Source organism: Littorina saxatilis, linkage group LG14, assembly GCF_037325665.1.
Source record: "Littorina saxatilis isolate snail1 linkage group LG14, US_GU_Lsax_2.0, whole genome shotgun sequence".
NCBI classification, from domain to species: Eukaryota; Metazoa; Mollusca; class Gastropoda; order Littorinimorpha; family Littorinidae; genus Littorina; species Littorina saxatilis.
Genome location: NC_090258.1, coordinates 23505065 through 23529821, shown reverse-complemented (window position 1 = coordinate 23529821; position 24757 = coordinate 23505065).

Genomic DNA, 24757 nt, shown 5'->3' with positions numbered 1-24757 from the left:
TTCTGTTCGGCAACACACAACTTAACGTTGGGCTTTTCTCGGAAACTATAAAAGTGACCGGGCTCAAATTTTATGTGAACGTGACTCCCAGTGACCTCTACACTTTGACGTCTGCTTTGGTGACCTTTGACCTTTTTCAAGGTCACAGGTATGTCTTGAAGGAAAAAAATTGAAATATCATATCTCTGAAACTATTCATCGGATTTGATTCAAACTTTATAGGATTATTCTTTACATCAAATTATTTACATCTGTATTGTGTTGTGAATAGCAATTTCTTCCTGTCCATCTGATGCCTCATATAATATTCAGAACTGCGAAAGTGACTCGATCGAGCGTTTGCTCTTCTTGTTTACATTGTGTGTTGATGTTAGTTTCTGGGCAACAGTAGACTCCTTATTAATAGGGTTTATGTCAGTTCTGTGTCCAGGTGTCTGGAGGGCAATATTTTGTTCTGGAATGGGGTTTTCACTTCGAGGGTTGCTTGGTCCGCCTTGATTTCCTGTGCGTATGCGGCTTGTTGTTGGTTCTGGCCAGACAGTGCTGTAATCCTGCTTTTCAATCTCAGCCACGAAAGCTGGGGAGGTAGCCAGGTTTCTCTTTGCTTTGCTGGCACCGCGAGGAGCACTTTTCCCCCCTGCCATTTTCAGCACCCAGCACTCATCGACTTCTGAATCAGAGTCATTAGATGTATCTGGGTCTTTCTTTTGTTTTTTCATTATTTCAAACTTTGCTCTTCTTATAGCTTCTGCATATGGGATGTATTTAGCTGCTCGGATTTTGTTTGCTGTTCTTCGGAGCACTAGCTCAGGACAGCCTAAGTAAGCTGCCGAGTGGGGACCGCCACAGTTTAGGCAGTGTTTGTCATTTGGACAGTTGTCAACTGGGTGGTCTTTCTTTTGACCGCATCTTGGGCATTTGTCTTGTCTGGCTTTACATTGTTTGGAGCCATGTCCCAATCTCTGGCACTTAGTACACCTTCTGACTGGGGCCACATAGGGTTCTACAGCAAAGAAGGTTTTCACTATCTTCACTGTATCTGGTAGCGTTTTCTTTAAAAAAAAGTGATTTTGACAGCTTGAGTAAGTTCCCCCTTCTGGTTTTTTAACCGCTGAAGAGATTTTACTTTCTCGAGAGATTGTTGAAGTTTATCAAGGTCTTCAGAGAGTGGGATGGGTCTGATGACACCTTCCGTTGTTGCCTCTGGTATAGTGCATCTTATTTGCACTTGAGCGAGACTGGTGAGATTGGAAAGTTTATGTTGTTGTTTTTCATTGCAGCAGGCAATCAAGAATTTGCCCGAGTGTAGAGGTCGTACACCTTCTATCTGACCGACCGCGTCAACCAAAACACGACACTGGAGTGATGGCCCAAGTTTCGAGAACATAGCTGGACCTGTAGCCGCGTTGGTGAGAATGACTGGGTATTGTGCAAAGGTTGGAGGAAGACTTGGTGTCACCTTTTTTGACTTTGTGTGTCTAGGGGGCCCAGTTTTGACTGGTTGTGAGACTTTTGACTGTGGCTGAGGCAGAGCCTGTTCGGCATCACTGTTAGCAATGGGTGATTTTTTCTTCCGCTGACGGCGGCGTTGAGTTTTAAAAATGTCATCGCCTTCTGTGCTTTGGGACGGTGACATGTTCCCGTCTTCTGAGGGCACTACTGCGTTGTGGTTATTGACACTGGCGTCAGCATCACAGTGGTTGTTTGAGCTCTCTTTTGTCTTTTTTGAACTTGTTGGAGAGAAGCTGTCGGAATCTCTTAACCTTTTTCGGGGTGTGCAACACACTGTGCTGTCCATAGATTCAGCAGGGGTAGAGGACAGACGAGAGTACAAAGCTGTCCTCCAGGGAGAGAAGATGAAGAGACTGACCACTCACCCACTTCACCAAAACCTCAACAAGGGCACCAAGAACAGGCTGAAACGAAAGAGCCTCAAACATCAGGTCAAGGACCTCCAAACGGAGTATGCTGAAGCTCTGGAAGCTGACCCCAACTGCTGTGAGACACTCGTCTCAGACGTCTGGGCCCCACGCAAGAGCTTCCATGAAGTCAGAACAGATGTACCAGGACTGACAGCAAAGGGCGAACAGTCACCACATGTCCAGAAGGCCCTCGCCATGGAGATGATTCAGGACCGCTACCCACATTGCACCTGGACTCACGTCTACACAGACGGCTCCTCAGAGAACGCCGTAAGGAATGGAGGCAGTGGCGTCTACATCCGTCGCCCAAACGGGACCAACACCTCCCTCTCCGTCCCAGCTGGTGACCTGAGCTCGAACTACAGGGCCGAGCTCCACGCCCTCATCACTGCAGCAGAGCACGCAGCAGGGGAAGACCGCAGTCGGCAAAACATCGTCCTCCTCACTGACTCCCTGTCCGCCCTCCAGTCCCTTCTGTCTGGCCCCACTGACCTCCCCACCAGGCAACTCGACAACTGCCTCAGCACCCTGTCTCAACACAACAAGGTGGTGCTCCAGTGGATACCGGCTCATGTCGGCATTGCCGGCAATGAAGAAGCGGACAGGCTGGCAAAAGGAGGTGCGAGACTTCCCCAACCACACAACTCCACCTCGTACAAAGAAGCCAAGACTCTTCTACAACGGAAGAAGAAAGAAAACTGGAAAAAGAGAAACGGAGACTACAACCCACAGGAAGACCCCATCAACAAACTAGACCGGAGAAGCCAAACCACCATTTTCCGTCTAAGGACAGGGCACTGTGGACTGAAGAAACACCTCAAGAGACTGGGCCTTGCGGATGACGCACACTGTGAATGTGGCTCGGAAGAGCAAACTCCGGAGCACATTCTCCAGAACTGCCCCCATCTAGAGACAATACGCCAGAAGTTCTGGCAAGAAGAGACCAGTGTTGGAGCCAAACTCTGGGGTCCTGCCGACGAACTGCGCAAGACTGCGGACTTCCTGGCAGCCACTGGTCTGAGGATCTAGCACGGCCACCAACATCGAACGCAGAAGAAGAAGAAGCAGGGGTAGAGGTAGTAAAAGGTGGTTTGTCGCTTATGACAAAGGTGGCAGTGGCCATTGTGAGGGCCTTTTGGTGTTCAAATGCAGCGAGGAGTACTCAGAGAGCAGTATGTTTGTGTGTAGTTGTGAGCGACCTTGGTAGAGGACCCTCTAAAAGCGAAATGACTAAAAAATGAGCTTTGCTATGAGCAGGCGTCTCGCACTGTTAAAAGAATAAAAGAAGGGTTGACAGAAGCGTCCCTTGACAAAGAGTGAGCTGAAGCTCACCCTCTAGTGACTTTCACTTCTCTCCCGAGAATCACGAGGACTCCTGCAGGGCGAGTGGAAAAGCCACCAAGGGCAGTTAACGCCCTCTCTGGGTCTATGCCAAGCGAGCGGTGTCGTGTGTTAAAACACACACAAAATGTGATTGTCCCCCTTTACCATCAGGAATTCGGGAGGAAATCGTTTTCTGAGCACTGACTTGGCTATGTAAGCTCGAGGTACGTTAAAGCAATCGCTATGTATGCAGCATGTTTTGCTTGTGAAAGACGCACTCTACGGGCCAGCAACTGCAGTGAATTACTCGTGCTGAGTCGTTAAAATTAATATTAAAAGTCCTACGGTTTTGAGCCATTAAGGACTTGAGTGTTTGTCCGCTTTCAAAAAGAGGAAAGAAAGAAACAAAAAATAAGGAGAGGAGGGCAGGGGGTGGGGTTGAGTTGACAATGCTCTGTGGAATTTGTTAAAATGAAAAGTAGTTAAGATGTTTCTTGGTAAGAATTATAAGTCTGTATTCTATATCTTGAATAACGGGTTTGTAAAATGATTTTTTTTTTTTTAATTCAAATCGAGTTAAAAAGTGGAACCTTTCAGGATCACCAATAAAACCAAATAGATGAGCAAGTAAGAGGAACACGAACAATAAATCTCAAAACTTTTTACAAATAAAAGGATTAAAATGTAAGCCACGAAGGCCGTGGTAATAAAAACAATATGTACAGTTTGGCGACTAGTGGGCCTTGGGTGAGGATATGTTGTCTAGAGGGTAGTCGCTGGAATCAGGAGGGATGGCGGGAGCCACTCGACCTCAAACTGAAACACGCTGATGTGATAATCTGGGCTTAGTTATACCCACAGCCCCATGTCCGAGTCCCTGACCAGTCGGCACAGCAGCAAGCTGTGTGACCAGCCTAGAGAACTGCTACTGCGCAAATAATCCTGGGGACTCAGACCATGGAGCTGCATATGGTCATATAAGGTTTTAAAGGTAATTCTATTTGTAGCGCATGGAGCGAAAATGTGTTGAAATGAATAGGGTTCTCCACAATGGCAGGACTTGTTAAAGATATGGAAGCGGCAGCCGCCGGCACGGAGGCGTCTGAAGATAGTGAGGAGGTTTGTTGGGAGATCGGGGTGTAGATCGTTCATATCAATGGGTTGATAGGACAGAGATGTTACGTACTGACTTCGAATGAGTTTACGGATTTTACTGTAGAACTCGGTTACTGAGTAGCCAATGTTAGTGTTAGCTGGGCTAGATTCTGCCGCTTCTTTGGCAGCGACATCCGCCAGTTCATTTCCCCGGACCCCTACGTGAGAGGGGACCCAGAGAAATGATACGGATGTGCCGGATGAGATTAACTGGTGACATATAAAGAGGATTTCTCTTTGTAGCTCTGCCCGATTTGATGTGTTTCGATGCAGAGCTTGTAATGAAGAGCGCGAGTCAGAGCAGAAAACTACCGCACGCGGTGTGACTGGGAGGTCATTTATAAAAGTGCATGCCATGAGCAAGGCAAATAGCTCGGCTGAGAATATGGAGATGTCTTTATTAAGAGTATATTTCCTTGAGATTTTGAGATCTGGGATCACAAAGGCGCAGCCAACGCTGCCGTCTGCAAATTTGGATCCGTCAGTAAAGACTTTTAAATGCTCCGAGAATTTGTAGTTTAGGGTTTCTTTTGTAACAGTAGCCAGGTAGACGGGGTTATCTTTTTTGGTAGTATTATCTTCACTGTCGTATATGATAGTAGGGGTTTCCTCAAGCCAAGGCGGGTAGGAGGGCGGGGGGACCCTGGCCAGCTCACTGACCTTCACCCCGCTATCGGCTAGAATGCGGTTTACTGTGTCGGATAAGGGTAGCGTTTTGGCCAAGAGTTGAGTGCTATGTTTGGTGTTGGCCTCATAATTTTGGTGCTGAGGAAAAAAGTCAGTCAGGACCTCGCAGGCAGAGTTCTCTACCGCGTGGGCTCTGACAGCATACTGAGCTGAACGGAGTTTTATCTCATCCACAAGGGGCAGCCACCCACACTCGCTGTAGACTCGACTCTTACTCGCTTGTTGGGAGAGTCCCAGAGCTATTTTGAGCGCCCTGCACTCTATAATAGCCAGTTTTTTCATGAGCGCCGGGCGCGTCGCGAAATAAGCTTCGCACCCGTAAAGGAGGCGGGAGCGAATTAATGCCCGCACTACCTCTGTGACACACTTACGTCCTCTGGCCCAGGATTGGGACGCCAGGTAGCGTATGATATAAAGATCCTTGTTGGCCTTATTGATCAGATGTTCGATATGACTGGTCCAGTTAAGTCGGGTATCGATGATAACGCCGAGGAACTTAACTTCTGAGCTCGGTTTGATAATATCACAACCTATCTTTATACTGCAGTTCCTGTACAGTTGTCTACGGGAGACAACAAGAAAGACTGTTTTATTTGAGGCTAGTTGGAAGCCGTTGGTGTACATATATTGACAGAGGTTGTCGATTTTAGTTTGGTAAGAAGATAAGTCAACAGTGTTGGTAACTCTGTTATGGCGTGGTCTATTAGTGTCTATTAAGGCGAGGTCGTCCGCATACAGAAGTACACTGGCACCGTCAACCTTAACAGAAGTAATGTCATAGAGCATGATGCTGAATAAGTTTGGCGCGATGATACTGCCCTGGGGAACCCCCATGTCCAGCGCATGGGTTTTGCTGAGTCGTTAAAATTAATATTAAAAGTCCTACGGTTTTGAGCCATTAAGGACTTGAGTGTTTGTCCGCTTTCAAAAAGAGGAAAGAAAGAAACAAAAAATAAGGAGAGGAGGGCAGGGGGTGGGGTTGAGTTGATAATGCTCTGTGGAATTTGTTAAAATGAAAAGTAGTTAAGATGTTTCTTGGTAAGAGTTACAAGTCTGTATTCTATATCTTGAATAACGGGCTTGTAATATTATTTTTATTTTATTTCAAATCGAGTTAAAAAGTGGAACCTTTCAGGATCACCAATAAAACCAAATAGATGAGCAAGTAAGAGGAACACGAACAATAAATCTCAAAACTTTTTACAAATAAAAGGATTAAGATGTAAGCCACGAAGGCCGTGGTAATAAAAACAATATGTACAGTTTGGCGACTAATGGGCCTTGGGTGAGGATATGTTGTCTAGGAGGTAGTCGCTGGAATCAGGAGGGATGGCGGGAGCCACTCGACCTCAAACTGAAACACGCTGATGTGATAATCTGGGCTTAGTTATACCCACAGCCCCATGTCCGAGTCCCTGACCAGTCGGCACAGCAGCAAGCTGTGTGACCAGCCTAGAGAACTGCTACTGCGCAGATAATCCTGGGGACTCAGACCATGGAGCTGCATATGGTCATATAAGGTTTTAAAGGTAATTCTATTTGTAGCGCATGGAGCGAAAATGTGTTGAAATGAATAGGGTTCTCCACAATGGCAGGACTTGTTAAAGATATGGAAGCGGCAGCCGCCGGCACGGAGGCGTCTGAAGATAGTGAGGAGGTTTGTTGGGAGATCGGGGTGTAGATCGTTCATATCAATGGGTTGATAGGACAGAGATGTTACGTACTGACTTCGAATGAGTTTACGGATTTTACTGTAGAACTCGGTTACTGAGTAGCCGATGTTAGTGTTAGCGGGGCTAGATTCTGCCGCTTCTTTGGCAGCGACATCCGCCAGTTCATTTCCCCGGACCCCTACGTGAGAGGGGACCCAGAGAAATGATACGGATGTGCCGGATGAGATTAACTGGTGACATATAAAGAGAATTTCTCTTTGTAGCTCTGCCCGATTTGATGTGTTTCGATGCAGAGCTTGTAATGAAGAGCGCGAGTCAGAGCAGAAAACTACCGCACGCGGTGTGACTGGGAGGTCATTTATAAAAGTGCATGCCATGAGCAAGGCAAATAGCTCGGCTGAGAATATGGAGATGTCTTTATTAAGAGTATATTTCCTTGAGATTTTGAGATCTGGGATCACAAAGGCGCAGCCAACGCTGCCGTCTGCAAATTTGGATCCGTCAGTAAAGACTTTTAAATGCTCCGAGAATTTGTAGTTTAGGGTTTCTTTTGTAACAGTAGCTAGGTAGATGGGGTTATCTTTTTTGGTAGTATTATCTTCACTGTCGTATATGATAGTAGGGGTTTCCTCAAGCCAAGGCGGGTAGGAGGGCGGGGGGACCCTGGCCAGCTAACTGACCTTCACCCCGCTATCGGCTAGAATGCGGTTTACTGTGTCGGATAAGGGTAGCGTTTTGGCCAAGAGTTGAGTGCTATGTTTGGTGTTGGCCTCATAATTTTGGTGCTGAGGAAAAAAGTCAGTCAGGACCTCGCAGGCAGAGTTCTCTACCGCGTGGGCTCTGACAGCATACTGAGCTGAACGGAGTTTTATCTCATCCACAAGGGGCAGCCACCCACACTCGCTGTAGACTCGACTCTTACTCGCTTGTTGGGAGAGTCCCAGAGCTATTTTGAGCGCCCTGCACTCTATAATAGCCAGTTTTTTCATGAGCGCCGGGCGCGTCGCGAAATAAGCTTCGCACCCGTAAAGGAGGCGGGAGCGAATTAATGCCCGCACTACCTCTGTGACACACTTACGTCCTCTGGCCCAGGATTGGGACGCCAGGTAGCGTATGATATAAAGATCCTTGTTGGCCTTATTGATCAGATGTTCGATATGACTGGTCCAGTTAAGTCGGGTATCGATGATAACGCCGAGGAACTTAACTTCTGAGCTCGGTTTGATAATATCACAACCTATCTTTATACTGCAGTTCCTGTACAGTTGTCTACGGGAGACAACAAGAAAGACTGTTTTATTTGAGGCTAGTTGGAAGCCGTTGGTGTACATATATTGACAGAGGTTGTCGATTTTAGTTTGGTAAGAAGATAAGTCAACAGTGTTGGTAACTCTGTTATGGCGTGGTCTATTAGTGTCTATTAAGGCGAGGTCGTCCGCATACAGAAGTACACTGGCACCGTCAACCTTAACAGAAGTAATGTCATAGAGCATGATGCTGAATAAGTTTGGCGCGATGATACTGCCCTGGGGAACCCCCATGTCCAGCGCATGGGTTTCGGACACCGAAGAGCCCACTCGGACAGACATCTTGCGATTGCTGATGAAGTTTTTGATGAATTGGTACATGTGGCCAGAGACACCGATTCTGCCGAGTTTTAGGAGTAGACGAGCATGCCAGACGCTGTCGTACGCAGATTTAATATCAAAGAAGGTTCCAAGAAGAGAATTATTACTATGTGCCAAGGTCTTTTTGATTTTTTCAGTGACGTGCACAATGTGGTCCGCACACGAACGACCTTGCCTAAAACCTGCCTGGCATGTAGGAATGATATTGTGTTTATTGAGGTGGAACTCCAGCCTCTGGTTCACCACACGCTCAAAGATCTTGCTGAGGTGGGGGGTTAGTGATATGGGGCGGTAACTGCCAGGTAGATTGCCCGGTTTTCCGCTCTTCAATACTGCTACTACTTGTGAGTCTGACCACGCTGCGGGGATAGTATCCTTTAACCAGCATAGGTTGAAAAACTGAGTGAGCAACTTAACAAAGTTAGGTGGTAGATGTTTTATCATGTGATATGATATTGGGTCTAAACCTGTGGATTTTTTTGGGTCTTTCACAGAAGAGATGGCGTTTTGGACTTCTTTTGCCTTAAACATGCAGTTTATAGGCAACTGGTTGTCATCTGGGGGGTATGTGAAACCCTTCTCCTGATCTAACCTATAATTGAGTCGTTCAGTATCTAGGGATTTTGATTGACTATTTTTGGCAAAAGTATCTGCTAATAGGTTTGCCTTTTCAGAGTCAGTTGTGGTCATTTTATCACCCGATAGTAGTGGCTTTTCTTTAGTTCTGTATCTACATTTAAATCTGCGGATTTTCTTCCAGATTTTGCCACAGTCTTTGTAATCTTTAGTTTCTTTGTGGACAAAGTTTTCCCAGTTTTGAAGTTTAGCCTCAGCGGTGATCTGGTTAAATTGTATTTCAGCTGACTTCATATTCGTGAAGTTAGCGTCTGAGCAGTGCCTGAGATATGTCCTAATGTGATATCGCTTGTTTGCCAAGGCTTCATCACAGTCTGCATTCCACCACTCATTCCTTTTGGCCTTACAGTTAGGATTTACTGATTTAAGCGGAATGTGATTATTGGCAGCAGTGAGTATACATTGACGTATGTTATTGTAAGAGGCTTCGATGTCATCCGTAAGGAGAGTTTCCTCCCTGACACCCTCGAGCTCCGCACGGAAGCTGTCCCAATTTGCCTGTTTGTAATTGTACTTTTTTCTGACCTCCGAGTTATTGCGATTAGGGGCGAAGTGGCGGAAGGTAAGAACAATGGGTAAGTGATCGGAGCCGAGGGCGTCCGGGAAAACGTTCCAGTCGATGTCAGTGACTATGGCATTTGAGCAAAGGGAGAGATCGATTGCTGACGGGGAATGGTCAACTCTGTCTGGAAGTCTGGTTGCCGAGCCATCGTTTAGTATACAAAAGTCAGTTTCCAAAATGACGTCAGCAAGGTTGCTATTGGCATGTTTGTATCTAGGGTTAGCAGAGTCCCACAGAGGGTGGTGATTATTAAAATCACCCATCACGCACCAGTGTGCCCTGCCATGATCCAGGGATTTTAGCCAGTCGGTAGTTCCTTTTTTATTACACCCGTGGGGGTAATATATGTTAACTATGTTGAGGTTTTTGGATCCTTTTATTTCGATTTCAACAGCACATGTACTGAGATTTTCTGAACTAGGGATGAGAGGTGCAAAGGGTTTGTAATTTAAGGAAGACTTTAGATAAATAGCTGTTTGAATGAGTTGCCCTGAGCCCTTTTGCTCTACTATGGGAGGGAAGTCAAAACCATCTATAGAAGGCAGTAGGGAGCGTTTTCTCTTGATTGACTGGATAACTAAGATGTCAGCAGAGTGATTTGATATATAATTATATAGCTGAGAGAAGTTAGAGTTGATAGAGCGACAGTTCCACTGTAATATGATAAATCCGTGACCGCTTTCACCTTGTTCAGCCATTTTAACACGCACAAAGAAGGTAAGTTAAAGGGCAGATTTAAAATAGGTTAAAAAGTGGTTTTGACAGCTTTCATATCCGTCACGGACAACTGCTTGGCACCAGCAAGGGCGCCCAGCGCCAGAGTGGCGCCGCCCGGAATGAAGCGTTCAACCTTGGTGTTGGAGAGTTGTGTGTATGTAGCTGAGAGGGAGTCGATCAGGTCGAGAGGACTCTGCATCTGTCTGGCCTTAACCATGAAGCCGAGGCACTGCTCGATGAAACCTTGAAGGCCTCTTTGTTGTTCATTTAAATTTGCATATTGCTCTCCTGTTTTTAGCTTATCTAGTGCAGCGTCGGCTAGCTCAAGCTCTGCCTTCTCCTGCTCCTCCCTCATCTGCTGCTTTATTTCCTGTTCAGTTTTAAGTTTGTATTCTCTGAATCTCTGGGCCAATCCCTCCTCCATTCTCCCCATCAACCTCTCGAAGAGCTGCTCTTCTTTCGAGTCCTCCTTCCTGTTCTGGGCTTTGCGTAGGAGGGAGGCCTTTAACCCGGGGGTCCCATGAAGCGGCGCCTCTGCCCGAGCCGTCTGAGACTTACAGGGCGCCTGGGGGCCAGGATTTGGATTTTGCGAAGTTGTTTGGTGCTTCGCGGTTGCAGCAGAACTGTCCGCATGAACTGGAAGGAGTGTATTGTCATGTTCGGTCATTTTGTTTTTGATTTCTTGTATTTTATTTACTTGCCCACCCAGGGGGGGTCTCTGGACAGCCAAAGAGTACCCGGACCGGGGGGTTGAGGTCCGCCGGATCGGTTGCGGAGGGGGACGCCAGAAGGAGTCCCTCATTTCCGCTGGGGCAGTCGCTGTTTTATTTTGTTGTTTGGCGAGCTCGCGCCGCGCCCGATCCAGGGCCTCAGAATATGGTATGTATGCTGCCGACCTGATCTTATTGGCCTGCAGCCTCAGTCTCATTTCCGGGCATCCAAGATAAGCGGCGGAATGCTCGCCCTTGCAGTTTACGCAATGTTTGGCCTTGGTGCACGTCGCTCCGTCGTGGCCCTTGGAGCCACATCGGGGGCAGATCTGCACTTTTGATTTGCATTGTTGTTTTAGGTGCGATAGTCTCTGGCACTTCGTACAGCGCCGCACTGGAGGAGTGTAGGGTTCGACGCCGTACACCTCACTCTCCAGAACGACGCTGTCTGGAAGAATTGCCGTTGTAAACGTGACACGGACCGCCTGAGACGGTTTCCCATCCCTAAGGAGAAGACGGCGAAAAGATCGAACCGAGGAGGGGCCCTTTTCTACAAGACTCCCATCCTCCATCCGGACGCGCACGCCCACTGCCATCTCAGACAGGTCTGTTCCTGAATGTATTGTGGGTATGCGTTTAATGACACCTTCGGTTGTTACCTCCGGACGGTGGCATTTCACTTTGATGCCGCCGATCGAGTCCAGCCTCAATAGCTTGTTTTGTTGTGATGCTGAGGAGCACCCTACCAGGACGCTCCCAGCTGCCAGCATGCGTATTTCTTTGACCTCGCCGATGGCAAGGTCAAAAGTTTTTTTCCTCCTGAGGCCGAGTCCCTGCAATGTTGCAGGGCCCTCCTTCAGGTCCTGCACCACCACGGGGAACTCTAAGAAGGAGGGAGGAGGTTGCTTGGGTTGGTAAAGAAGTTTTCTTCGGGGTCTTTGTTTTGTGTGTGTGTGTGTATTGGCAGGTGGTAGTGGCTGTTGAGTTGTCTGGTTTTCTTGTGATTCAGTTAGGGGTTGGGAGGTGTCGACCCCCCGGGCAGATGTTGCATGGGAAATACCTGTGTTTCCCTGAAGAGGGGGACCCTCGCAGAGGACCTTTTGCTTCTTTTTCTTTTTGGGCTTCTTACGATTGACTTCGGTGAAGTCTTCCTCAAAATGATCAGTAATCTGAGAGCGTGGGGGGCTATCCCGGAAGAGAAGAGATTCCGGAGAGCTCTGCCCCCCCTCAGGGTCGTCCTCCCGCAATCTCTTTCTCTTGAAAGGAGAAGATATGCTGGTTTTCTCATTGGTGATTGCTTTATTAAGCTGTTTGGATTTTGGGGACTGACCAGTCCGGCTGGCCCGGTCAGTCTCATTCAGTGATTCCATGGGAATATCTGGGGCGCGGTCAGAACCGCTTGCTGTTTGGTCCATATTAAGGGACCAATCTTGCTCCCTCAGAGCAGTGGTGTCCGTTGGAAGGTAGTTATCTACCCAGATGAACGTTTCCCGCCTATCAGCAAAGGTGGTGTTTGGCAGTTTGTGTTTAGCAACTTGGCTCATCACTTACAAGGTACGGTACGGTCACCAAGAAAAAACAAGCCAAACAGCTCAGGGTTAAAAAGGCAGGATAAAAGCAGGGTAACAAAAGCGTCCCTAGACAAAGAGTGAGCTGAAGCTCACCCCTCTAGCGACTTTCACTTCTCTCCCGAGAAACACGAGGACTCCTGCAGGGCGAGTGGGAACGCCACCAAGGGCAGCTAGCCCCCTTTCTGGACCCACGCCAAGAGCAGAGGGAGCTGTGTCGTGTGTTTAAGACACAACGAAAATGTGATTGTCCCCCTTTACCCTCAGGAATTCGGGAGAAAATCGCTATTTGAGCACTGACTTGGCTATGTAAGCTCGAGGTGCGTTAAAGCAGTCGCTATGTAATCAGCATGTTTGCTTGTGAAAGAACGCACTCTACGGGCCAGCAACTGCAGTGAATTACTCGTGCTGAGTGTGACATGACATGCACGTGACAGAACACGACATTCATTCATGATACTTGTCGACGACGCCCTAGGTACCACATCACAAACAGAACTGTGCAATACACAGGTGTTTTCTACAGACACACTCAAACACACACACACACACACACACACACAGAGAAGCCGTATATATATATATATATATATATATATATATATATATATATATATAGAGATAGATGACAGTGTATTTTTCGCGTGGCTAAAAATTGATTCGACCTTTGCACTTTTACAGTGAGGACAATTACGGGTACCAAGGAAAGCGTTCTGGACACTGCGTAGCGTAGCGAAGGAAGGGAGGTAAACGCTGAAAACATGGAGAAGATAAGGAAGAGTTATGGAAGTTGATCCCCCAAAAAACACCAAAATCGGTTTGCGCTGCGCGCTGAGAGCACGTATTGAAATATCTCATGGACCAGATTTTGTGCAGGGTGTATCTGAATATGGACACCAAATTTGAAGCAGATCCATCGAGAACTTTGGCCGTGCATGGCGATCAAACACACACACACACACACACACACACACACACACACATACACACACACAAGTCGTATATATATATAGATATAGATATATATATATATATATATATATAGAATGACGTCAAGAGCGAGAATGCATAGAAATTATACATGAGCAAGGGATATCATCCTTTACTCTGTGTGTCTCCACCGCCTACATTCCAACTAGTGGGATTTTGAAAGCAGGGAGCACACTAGAGGTAATGGAAGAGGTGGGGGGTGGGGGTAAGAATTAGATCTAGAAAGAACTCTTCACAGACAGCCTACTGGAGAATCAAACCCTTTCGGAACCGATTGCAACACTGAACAAGAATAACCCGAGGAGAGTTCCACAACCTCAATGGATTGGGAATTCTCCGTAAGTGCATTTAATTTAATGAGTCATTATAACTTTCTTTATATATATATATATATATATTTTCTTTTTTTCTCTGCGTCTCTTTCGCTGTCTCTCTCACTATCGCTGCCTCTGTTTTTCCGTCTCTGCCCCTGTATTTCTCTCTGCTTCGCTATCTGTCTGTCTCTGTCTGTCTTTCTCTCTATAACGAACACTACTGTCTTCTTAGCCCTTAAATATGATCATCAATTGCAACATCATTACTATTACAGCAGCAACAACAACAAAAAAACACCAAGAAGCTACGACGACAACAGCAGGAAAGAAGCAGAAGCACCAGCAGCAACGTCACCACCATCACCACCTCCAACAGTTGACTAAAACTGTAAAAACAAAAACAAACAAAAAAACTGAAAAACACACCTGCAGGTACAAAGTGTAGTTGTCTTTGTGCTTTGTTGCATGCACGATAGCACACAATCCATGTATAAACATATCAAAACTCAGGTTATCAATTCGACACACACTAAACACACAGACAGACACACACACAAACAAATAGACACATACATACACACACGCACACACACACACACGCACACACACGCACGCGCACGCACGCACACACACAAAAAAACACAAACACAAACACTTGGACGTACATTCACACACACACGCACACACACACGCACACGCACACACACGCATTCTCTCTCTCTCTCTCTCTGTCTTCCTATCTCTCTAGTTTCCTCCAAGCCAGCCCTTCTCTCTCTTCCTTCTCCCTAATCTTCCCAGGTAAGTTCATCCGAGAAACACGATCGTCTCCCCTCTGACCTTAAGGCCTCATCTGTCAAAACACCAGTGGTGTACTGAGTTTCTTTGATGTTATTTTAATGGTTCTAAGCCGTCCCGGGATATTAATTTCAAAGCGGCCAAAAAACTGCGACGGCACAAATAGAAATAATGGAGGGAAAGGTCATTCTCGTGCTTTCCGTTGATTTTTTTAAGGTAGACTGCCCAAAACAGCTAATCGTAAAGTGCGTCAATTACAAGCTTTGAAAGCTCTAAATGCTGCTTGCTACTGACATTATCAGTATAGTGCGTGTACGCGCGCGCACACACACCCAAAGACAGGACAGGGGCACACACACACACACACACACACACACACACTTACACACCCAAAGACAGGACAGGCACACACACACACACACACACACACACACACAAACACACACACACACACACACACACACGCACACACACACACACGCTCGCGCGCCGCCCATTCCGTAATTGCAAATGTCAATTTATCTGTTTTTGCAGCGCTTCTTTGTTGCAAAATTGCTGACATTTTGCTGGTAGTTAATCAGCCCTGTGGTTTGACAACATGTCGAAGTGGACGGACCTTTTTGGGGTACATCAAGCAAAAATGGGGAGATTAAGAAGAATCTAAACACAAAGGCTGTCAAATTCTTTAAGTCACGGGCGTTTTCTTCGCCATATATTAATATAATCTATTTGTCTTTGAAGTTGATGTCCACTCACAAACAACTTGACCTTTTGAAAAAACCGGCACGGTTGGCCTAGTGGTAAGGCGTCCGCCCCGTGATCGGGAGGTCGTGGGTTCGAAACCCGGCCGGGTCATACCTAAGACTTTAAAATTGGCAATCTAGTGGCTGCTCCGCCTGGCGTCTGGCATTATGGGGTTAGTGCAAGGACTGGTTGGTCCGGTGTCAGAATAATGTGACTGGGTGAGACATGAAGCCTGTGCTGCGACTTCTGTCTTGTGTAGGCGCACCGCTCTGATATGGCCCTTCGTGGTTGGCTGGGCGTTAAGCAAACAAACAAACAAACAAACCTTTTGAAAACCTTGCATACAAACCCGTGTATGCGCCACACATTTGCTTCTTCTAACGGCTTACCAATCAACCCATAGAGTTGCCAAAGAGCAAGAGAGATAACCCGCCAACCAGCAAAAAAACTAACACACATCATAACAAACAATTTATCCAAACGACAAAGCAAGCAAGCTACCAAAGAAGCAAAGTATACTGATGTTGGCTATGTGCCAGTATACTGGCATGTGAACATTCCTTTCTGTATTTCTTTGTCTTTCAAATGTTTCGTCTGTCAAACCCTGAGATGTGCGCGTGCGTGTATGTCTGTGTGTCGGCATGTGTGTTGGTTAGTTTGCTTGACTGTAAATGTGTGTACCTGCGTCTCTTTCTTTCTTTGTTTCTGTCTGCCTGTCCGTCTGCTTAATTTGTGTCTATATGTAGACCGCGCATTTGTTTTTGTACTCATGCGTCTGTTGTAAATAGGCGTTAGTTTGTTTATGCAAGCTGAATTTATATAAAGACTAGAGTTTTTAATTTCGTTCTCATATTTCAAAACACGGGGTTTTTTTCAAACACACCTAAAGCCTAATTTTTATAACATATTCACCCTTGCTTAAGCTCCCGTGAAAAATATGTTTTTACAACCCCTCCATTCGTTCGGCATTCAAAAGGGGCATTATTCGCGTGTAAAATCATCTTTTGGTGTCTGTATAACCTTAGAGGTCAAGGTATAATGTAACCGTGAGAAGGGTGATACCCAGTCTTTAAACAAGTAAAAACACGTAAAACCTGTATCTACGTACGCAATTCGTTCAGCAAACGCGATCGTGCTTGAAAGAAAAGTTTATGGGTTTGCCTTTGTGGTCTGGATGCCAAAGAAACCTATCAAAACTCACCTCACAGTCTTGGGACGGAAAAGTCAGGTGGAAGAGTGGATAGGGAATCTGCGTGTGTAATATGAAAATCTGAATGTTGTAACAAATTAAGCCGGTTACTAGCATTTCACTAGTATTTGCAGAGCAGTGTGAATATGTCTTTCTATGCATGTGGTTCTTCAAATATTTCTTTTTCTTCTTTTTCTTCTTCTTCTTCTTCAGAAGTACAACAACAACAACAACAACAACAACAACAACAACAACAACAACAACAACAACAACAACAACAACAGCACTTCAGCACTACAAGAAGAAGAAGAAGAAGAAGAAGAAGAAGAAGAAGAAGAAGAAGAAGAAGAAGAAGAAGACGAAGAAGAAGAAGAAGAAGAAGAAGAAGAAGAAAAAAACCACCATCCAACAATAACACCAACAACACCACTACCACCACCACCACCACTACCACCACAACCACCCTCGTGTCGATTCCCCGTCTATTTTAAAACATGTAGTCAAAGTTGACTAACAAATGTAAACAAAAATCCCAAAGCAATTTTTGCAAGCATCAGTTGAATTTTCAGAGAAACGGAAACAGCCGCACCCCACCAAGCTGACCTTTAATACATTAGATTCCTGATTCAAAAACCAGTAAAGCTTTTCTTGTCATCCCTTATATAAAGAGATACTTGTTTGTTTCTATCCGTATTCTTCTAGCCCCTGTTGTTATGACAGACATTTCTTGGGCTTTTTGCATTTAGCAGAATTGAACAGGTAAATAACTGATGTACATTATACTTTTATTACTATATACATAGTTTTCGGATCTTTAGCAGGCATATCCCAAGTGTTTTATTGTAAGTGTAAGATACAGTGTTTGCTATGTGTTGTGTTATTCGAGGTATGACCAAACAAAATGATCAGATGTGATTTTTGCTGAGACTGTTTGGCGTAGCTGGCCTATATTACCGCAGTCAATAGAACCACTCTCCTTCTACATCGATGTTACGTCACAAATGCTTGAACAAATCAGAACATGTCTCAACATTGCCTTCTTTGGGGATGGCTTGGAGCTGGGATTTCAGAGATTTTGCAAAGTCAGGAATGCAGTGAAATTTCTTCGAAAAAGCATTTGTCACGAGAAAATCCTCATAAATCACTGGTGATGAGATCGGGTATGAAGGTTGCATGATGTAAAATGGGATTATTTGGACCTGATTTACGCCCTTGTCTTGTGGAGACTGGCATTGTCATGGAGGAAAATGTGCAGTGTTTTGGCACTGACTGCTGAACTCGCGAGTGAGTGTGGATGATGTTTGCATAGTGTGTGACAGTAACAGGGCAGTTGTTCGCAGGCAGAACATTTTTGGTGGTGGGAAAATACAGCGAATAACACTTGCTTGGACATATTTTGTTTTCAAATTTGGTGCGTCTGATCACTTTGGTTCAGATAAGCTTTTGTTTCTAAGTTTTCTGGCGATGTGTAGTAGGAAACAAATGTCTCACTTTCAGTGACTAAATTCATCACAAGTTCTGTTCCTGTCGGTTCAAAACAGTTGAGAAGATCACTAGCAATATCTATATATATATACGACTTGTGTCTGTCTGTCTGTCTGTCTGTGTGATCGCCGTGCACGGCCAAAGTTCTCGATGGATCTGCTTCAAATTTGGTGTCCATATTCAGATACACCCGAAACAAAATCTGGTCGATGAGATATTTCAATACGTGCTCTCAGCGCGCAGCGCAAACCAATTTTGGTTTTTTTTTCGGGATCAAGTACCATAACTCTTCCTTATCTTCTCCGTGTTTTCAGCGTTTACCTCCCTTCCTTCGTATGGTGCAGTACAGTATTAGGGGCATCTTCGGATATTCCCGGCGTTCTGTTACTATTTTTAGAAGGTCACCGCAGTGTCCAGAACGCTTTCCTTGGACCCGTAAGTTGTCCTCACTGTAAAAGTGCAAAGGTCGAATCAATTTATAGCCACGCGAAAAATACACTGTCATCTATCTCTATATATTTATACATATATATATATATATATATATATATATATATATATATATATATATATATATATATATATATATATATATACGGCTTCTGTGTGTGTGTGTGTGTGTGTGTGTGTGTGTGTGTGTGTGTGTGTGTGTGTGTGTGTGTGTGTGTGTGTGTGTGTGTGTGTGTTTGTGTGTGTCTGTAGAAAACACCTGTGGACTGTAGAGTTCTGTTTGTGATGTGGTATGGCTGCTTTTCTGAGTCTGTATGTTCTGACCTTCCTCTGAGAAGCCATAACAGACTAAAAAGGGCTTAGAGGTAAGCTCTAAATGTCTCATTCCTGTGTGAGTGGACTTCGCCTCCAAATGTGATTATGGTGATTCGGCACTCGATTACATTCGGCGTCGTCAACATGAATGGGACTCGACATGATATGATCATGAATGGCATCATGGTCACTGAATCATGTTCGTGCTGTTCCCATTCCACGAATCTGGGAGGGACCTAAGCTTGGAGGATCCATGGTTCGGTTCATTCAAACGGGGGGCGGGTGTGACAGGGAGACTACCGCCGCCCTTCACAGCAGACTCTGCAGAGTTGTGCGCCTTAGAAGTTGTGAGATATTTATAGCTCTTTATAGCTCGCAAAGCGACACCTGTGGATTGTAGAGTTCTGTTTGTGATATCGTAAATATTTTGCATCAAATTTGGTGGGCATATTCAGGTGGACCCCGGGCACAAACTGGTGGATAAAAACCGGCGAAGCCGGGTATTCCTCTAGTATATATATATTAAAGTAAAGGATGATCTCCCTTGCTCATGTATAATTTCTATGCATTCTCGCTCTTGACGTCATTCTATATTTAACTTTTCTTTAAAAGTACAAGCGATCGAGTGCACATTTTGGCATTTTTAGCAGCGCTCTCATTATAACTTTCTATTTTGTTGCTTCAACAACCAAGAGCAGCTGCTGCTGATACTTCAAATTTCTTTTTCTTACTCTTCACTGACGGTTGCATGGGAATCAAAGAAGGATTCTCGTCTATGCAGAGGGCCTACCGCAGAAATGTGGTTTTCCCTTTTGCATAGAAGTTTGAGAGTTCTTCTCTGTTTCATGCCAAGAGACTCCCTGATGAGAGCTTCTCAGCTCGAAACCGGTAGCAGTCTTGGCTAAACAAAAACGGACCTTTTCAGGTTCAGCACTCTATGAGAATGCCCTTAAATGCACTTACGGGGAATTCCCAATCCAGGTTGTGGAACTCTCCTCGGGTTATTATTGTTCAGTGTTGCAATCGGCTCCGAAAGGGTTTGATTCTCCAGTAGGCTGTCTGTGAAGAGTTCTTTCTAGATCTAATTCTTACCCCACCCCCCACCTCTTCCATTACCGTTAGTGTGCTCCCTGCTTTCAAAATTCCACTAGTTGGAATGTAGGCGGTGGAGACACACACAGAGTAAAGGATGATCTCCCTTGCTCATGTATAATTTCTATGCATTCTCGCTCTTGACGTCATTATATATATATATATCCCATGAGCTCCTTCTTTGTCTCTGTAATGCCACTATGGGTATATATGTTGTATTTTTCGGCTTCAATAATTACATAATGGGCTCAAAAAAATATATCATAGTTCCGATTCCGGTTTGGCCGAGGAACTATACTTCTGCCGACCCTTGACCCTGCACCGAACATGTTTCAGCGGATTGATGAAGAGCATTGCTCACATGGCTAAACAAAAGAAAACACAACATTCACAGAGGACAAAACCATGATACGTATATGTGGTAAGCGATTCAGTAAACAAAGCGTTTGTCTTTACACTTTGGGTGCAGGTCGAGTCAAAAAAGAACAAAAGCGAAGAATCAACTGATAGTGACAGTGACAGCAAACGAACCTCGCTGTTCATTTGAGGTGAAGCTAGAGTAACCTCCCTTCCACGAACACTGCACCGCTGATCTAAAAATGCACAGCTGATCTATCAAAACAAAAATTAAATGGTACGTTGCACTGACACAAAGTGAATCAATTAAACACTATGCAAGCCTGAAAATGAAGTGGATACAACTCTTAACTGCACAGCAGGTCGAGTTCTCCAAGCACAGTTTAATCTATTAACCTTACTGGCGACAGACACATTTCAGTTTGAACAGAAGCACGATGATCGACAGACAAAACCAGAGCAATTACAAGGTAAATAAGGGGTGCGTATCGCTACGTGTCATTTGTGCTACGTGTTGTCCTACGTGTCATTTGTGCTACGTGCCGCTATCGCTACGTTGATTAGTGCTACAAATAATTTGTCTATGAGTCGCTATCATTCGTTCATTATCACTACGTGTCGACAGCACTACATCTTTTAGCGCTACGTGTCATTATCGCTACCTGTCAATACCACTACTTACTGGCGACTCTCTCTTTCTCATTTTTGGCTCACGTAAGTGTAGCCTATGCGATGCTAACTTTTGTCTGTCTGTGCGTGCGTGCGTGCGTGCGTATGTATGTATGTATGTATGTATGTGTGTGTGTGTATGTCTGTGGTAGAAACTCTAACATTTGAAGACGTCACATTACATTGACGTCACATTATGACGTAAGAGGGTTAGACGTCACGCGAAGGAATTACTGAAAGTCTCGGTCATTGTTATTTTGAGCGGGCCGAGACTAGTTGGCAGTAGTGTCCCTAGTAGGCTACATGCAGACAGACAGATCTAGATCTAGTGGCTCGTTTTCTTGCACAGTTTCACCTATGCTCTTTCTGTGTGTGTGTGTGTGTATGTGTGACGGAGTGATTGAGTTTGTGTTACTGTTTGTCGATTTCTTACGTGAGCCTTGAAGGCTTCGCCTCTTGTTTCTTTCGCTCTCACTCCTTCTGGTTTGTGTGTGTATATTTCTTCTTCTTCTTCTGCGTTCGTGGGCTGAAACTCCCACGTACACTCGTGTTTTTGCACGAGTGGAATTTTACGTGTATGACAGTTTATACCCCGCCATTTAGGCAGCTATACGCCGCTTTCGGAGGAAGCATGCTGGGTATTTTCGTGTTTCTATAACCCACCGAACTCTGACATGGATTACAGGATCTTTTACGTGCGCACTTGGTCTCGTGCTTGCGTGTACACACGAAGGGGGATAAGCCACTAGCAGGTCTGCACATAAGTTGACCTGGGAGATCGGAAAATCTCCACACTTAACCCACCAGGCGGCCGCGGCCGGGATTCGAACCCTCGACCTTCCGATTAGGAGGCCGACGTCCACTTCCACGACCGCATCGCCAACGCTTCATCGTCCAGGGAGCTGTTCTCCATCATGTGCTCTCTCCTGGGCTCCTCCCCCGCTGCCCCCTTACCCACTGCTCACCCACCACAAGATATCCCGGAGTTATTCTCGGAGTTCTTCAAGGACAAGATTGACAAGCTTCGGAGAACACTCGATCAGCAGCCCTTCGTCCCGTCCCCACCCTCCCCCTCCTTCTCCGGCTTCCCCCTCACGTGCTTTCAGCCTGTCACTCAAAACCACGTCAAGCGACTCATCACCAAGACGGCCATCAAGACCTGCGATCTAGTCCCCCTGCCAGGCTTCCTCTTCACCAAGTGTCTGGACAAGCTCCTGCCGTTTATCACAGATATCATCAACATCTCCCTGGCCACAGGCGTCGTTCCCGACTGCTTCAAGTCTGCCGTTGTCCGCCCACTCATCAAGAAGCCCGGCCCTGACGTCAACGAGTTGAAGAACTACCGTCCTGTGTCCAACCTGCCTTTCCTCTCCAAGCTTCTGGAGCGTATCATCCTGGGGCAGTTGAGCGCCCACCTGTCTCGGAACTCGCTGATGCCGGTGTACCAGTCAGCGTACCGCCCTCACCACAGCACCGAGACGGCGCTCCTGCGAATCACCACGGACCTCCTGAACGCAACAGATAGCGGTCTTGTCTCTGCCTTTGTGCTGCTGGACCTTTCCGCGGCCTTCGACACGATCGACCACTAGCTACTCGTCGATCGCCTCAGTACCACGTTCGGCATTCACGACACCGCCCTCTCTTGGTTCCGGAACTACCTCCAGAACCGCTCTCAGACGGTCACCACTGATTCGTTCTCTTCTCAGCCTGTCCCTGTCCGCTTCGGCGTCCCACAAGGGTCTGTCCTCGGCTCTGTCCTTTTCACCCTGTACACCCAACCCCTCTCCCTGGTCATCGAACGCCACGGCTTGAACTACAACTCCTTTGCCGATGACACGCAGCTCCAGAACAGCGCCAAGCCGGAGGACGTTGACCATCTCCTGGGATCCATCTCCAGTTGTTTCACTGACATCAAGAACTGGATGACTGAGAACAAGTTGAAGCTGAACAGTGAGAAGACGGAGGCCCTTCTCGTTGGAACACGACAGAAGATTGCTTCCCTCACTGTGACCGACCTCAGGCTGGATGACACGACTGTTCCATTCTCCCCTGCTGTCAAGAGCCTTGGCGTCTTTCTCGACTCCACTCTCTCCATGCAGACACACATCTCCTTCATCATCAAGACCTGCTTTTTCCACCTACGACGCATCGCCTCCATCCGTCGCTACCTCACCCACGACGCCTGTGTCAAGCTGGTTGTCTCCCTCATCTTCAGTCGTCTGGACTACTGCAACTCCCTTCTGGCTGGCCTCCCCGCCTCATCCATTCATGGCCTACAACGAGTCCAGAACGCTGCTGCCAGGCTGACGTTGAGGAAGACGAAGCGAGACCACATCACCCCCCTACTTCGCTCCTTGCACTGGCTCCCTGTCAACACCCGAATCTCCTACAAACTGTCCACTCTGGTCTACAAGTGTCTCAACGACTCTGCTCCCGAGTACCTTCAATCCTCCCTGGACCTGCACACCCAGCCCTCCGACCGTCACCTTCGTTCTGCTGCTGACCCACTCCGCCTCCACATCCCTCGCTCGAAACTCGCATCTGCTGGTCAGCGTGCATTTCCCTCCGCGGGCCCCTCCGTCTAGAACTCCCTGCTGCTTGAGCTTCGCCAGAGCCCCTCTCTTGACTCAGTTCTTCCCGTAGCTGGCTGCGACTTTCATGTTCGACGTGATGTGTTGTGCCCCAAAAGACATTCTTGTGCTGTGCTCTGTGAGAGGTGTTTTCTTTGTGCTTAATATTATTTTGTTTGGACCTAGCTATTGATGTGTACATTGTTGTTAAACAGTTGTTTGTTGTATGTTTATCAGGGTTTGCTAGTGTGTGATAGGGTTCGTGTCCATCTGTAGATGTTAGTTTCTTTGTTAGTCCTGTGTTGACAACTCTTCGACAAGCGCTTAGAACTGTACCCACGGAATACGCGCTATATAAGCTTCATATTGGGGCGGGGATATAGCTCAGTTGGTAGCGCGCTGGATTTGTATTCAGTTGGCCGATGTCAGCGTGAGTTCGATCCCAGGTTCGGCGGAAATTTATTTCAGAGTCAACTTTGTGTGCAGACTCTCTTCGGTGTCCGAACCACCCCCCGTGTATACTACTTTGGGTGTGCACGTTAAAGATCCCACGATTGACAAAAGGGTCTTTCCTGGCAAAATTGCTTAGGCACAGTTAATAATTGTGTACCATACCCGTGTGACTTGGAATAAGGCCGTGAAAGGTAAATATGCGCCGAAATGGCTGCAATCTACTGGCCGTATAAAATTTCATCTCACACGGCATCACTGCAGAGCGCCTAGAACTGTACCCACGGAATATGCGCGATATAAGCCTCATTGATTGATTGATTGATTGATATTGAATTGAAGGTACAGAAAAGCATGCTATGCAGCACAGCGAAACCACTACCGCGCTGAACAGGCTCGTCAGTTTCACTCCGTTTTGCACAAGCGGCAAACTACGGTCATTGTGAAAAAATGCAGTGCGTTCAGTTTCATTCTGTGAGTTCCACAGCTTGACGAAATGTAGTAATTTCGCCTTACGCGACTTGTTTGTTTGTTTGCTTAACGCCCAGCCGACCATGAAGGGCCATATCAGGTCGGTGCTGCTTTGACATTTAACGTGCGCCACACACAAGACAGAAGTCGCAGCACAGGCTTCATGTCTCACCCAGTCACATTATTCTGACACCGGACCAACCAGTCCTAGCACTAACCCCATAATGCCAGACGCCAGGCGGAGCAGCCACTAGATTGCCAATTTTAAAGTCTTAGGTATGACCC